Genomic DNA, 2,167 nt, shown 5'->3' on the forward strand with positions numbered 1-2,167 from the left:
GTCCTGATTAACAACAACAACCTGTTTACACCCATCTTTACGGTAATGTCCTGATTAACAACAACAACCTGTTTACACATGTCTTTACGGTAATGTCCTAAATAACAACAACTACCTGTCTACACCCATCTTTACGGTAATGTCCTGATAAACAATAACAACCTGTTTACACCCATCTTTACGGTAATGTCCTGATACACAATAACTACCTGTTTACACATGTCTTTACGGTAATGTCCTAAATAACAACAACAACCTGTTTCCACCTATCACACTGTGCCTTTCTGCTATTCCTTCCTTTTATTTCATCATTTCATTCATTTCTCGTGTTAATTCATGTTTTTCTGAGCTGTTTTCTCTCATAATGTTTTATTCAGAGCTGCATCTGATCACATTGGTCCTACGTTTTGCTTGTGAAGGCTTTGTTTACTTCTTGTTGTGGCAGCTAACACAAATAACAACAACAATAATAAGTACATTTGGGTTAAAGAACAGTTTTAGATGTTTAATTTTCTTCTGACCGGATGCTTTAACTAAAGATTAACATTTTTACGTGGAACTATTCCACAGAACTCTATTTTATTTCTGTGGTTAATAAATATTATTTAATTTTTATTTTATGTTGTTATGTGTGTTTTTAAGTGTCATAACTTTACTTTGAAGGGCGTTTGGGACATTTTCTCTAACTTTGTACTGTGTGTTTACTACGTTTTAACGACCCAGTCCCGAAAACTGAAAGAAAAAAAGTCAAAACTATCAAAAATACAACAATAATAACAACATTTGTAATGAATGCCTCGGTCTAGCTGGGTTTACAGTGTTGGAGAGGTCAGATATTAAAGATAAAATCAACAGTTTTTTGGTGATTGACGAATCTTTTACAGCAAATGTCCGTAAACTGAGCTCGTGATTGGTCGGTTTCCGGATCAGGTGGGCTTGTTTTCTTCTTCTAGTCACGTCGTTGTGGTTGTAACCCCTTCCCATCATGCCTTGCGGCAGTCTGCAGGAACCCATTTGTGTAGTTCTACCAAAACCCTCCCAATTTCACCAGCGTTTTTCTCTGCTTTTCCTCTTATTTTGTGTCGTTTGGTGCCACATTTTCCCACTTTGATTTATCTTTCTCTATAAAAAATGATAGTATGCGTGATAGTAGTTTGAGCTCTGAGCTTTCCAACTCCTCCAGTTCTCCTTATTTCAAGTATTTGAATCCTAAAATGTGAAGTTCTCGTGTCTTTTTGGGACATACTGCTCCTTTAATGTCTTAAATTCACTCTTTTTGTGGACAGGATTCGTCAAAAGGATTTGCTCAGACGAGGAGCAAAGGTGAAGAGACAGAAGACGGAGAAGATGAAGACAAAGGAGAGGAAGACGAAGGAGAGGAAGACGAAGGAGAGGAAGAGGAGGACAATGTTGACGAAGAAGAGGACAATGACACGTCAGCCGAGACGGGGGGACGGTCCTCCAGTTTGGACGACTGGACAGAGAAGCAGACGGAGGAGACTGCTGTAAGGGACAGATTTAATGTCTTCATTCACTCATTCATTCATTCATTCATCCCTTTATTCCTCATGTTGACACCGACATCTCAACTTTCCAGAAGCCCGAAGAGCTGAAAGACGCGTCCGTCCCCGATGGAGAGCAGAAGGGTGACAAAACGTTACTTTTATTTAACGAAGTCTGTAAAACCTGCATCCAGAAAGCATGACTCAGCTAATAATAATAATAATAATAATAATAATAATATTATTAATGGGGATTTTACATCAAACAAAAAATCAACAGCAGCTGAAATCAGCGAGAAGGCCGACTCCGCAGGGGGGGACGAGACAGAGGACGGCACCAAACCGGCCAATGGGACGGCAGACAGCAACTCCAACAGCCAATCAGGCGCCAACAAAAAGGTACAAGAGCTTTCCTATGTTTCTATACATTTACACTTTTTCTATTAGAATTATTTATTCTGTTAGTCTTTCTGAAACTACGGATCTTGATATACATTATACAGCGTTTTAAAATGACCTGTCTGTCCTCCTGTCAGTTGTCTCTCTTCAGACGGCTGTCCTTCTCTAGGACCAAGCAGACCAGGGACAGGGACCAAACCCCAGCGCGGGGAGCCGTGAGCGGGGACGCAGCCGTCCTCCGAGGGGACGGAGAGCCCCTGTCCTCC

The 2,167-nt window shown here is 40.7% G+C and overlaps 1 long non-coding RNA gene across 1 annotated transcript; it reads left to right on the forward strand.

Annotated features, from left to right (window-relative positions):
- Positions 1–1,148: 1,148 nt before the first annotated feature.
- LOC117939206 lies at positions 1,149–2,167 on the forward strand. Its single transcript, XR_004655546.1, has 4 exons — positions 1,149–1,505; positions 1,598–1,646; positions 1,783–1,901; positions 2,039–2,167. It is a non-coding gene; the product is annotated as an uncharacterized LOC117939206 (long non-coding RNA).

This window comes from Etheostoma cragini, chromosome 24 (assembly GCF_013103735.1).
Source record: "Etheostoma cragini isolate CJK2018 chromosome 24, CSU_Ecrag_1.0, whole genome shotgun sequence".
Taxonomy (NCBI): domain Eukaryota; kingdom Metazoa; phylum Chordata; class Actinopteri; order Perciformes; family Percidae; genus Etheostoma; species Etheostoma cragini.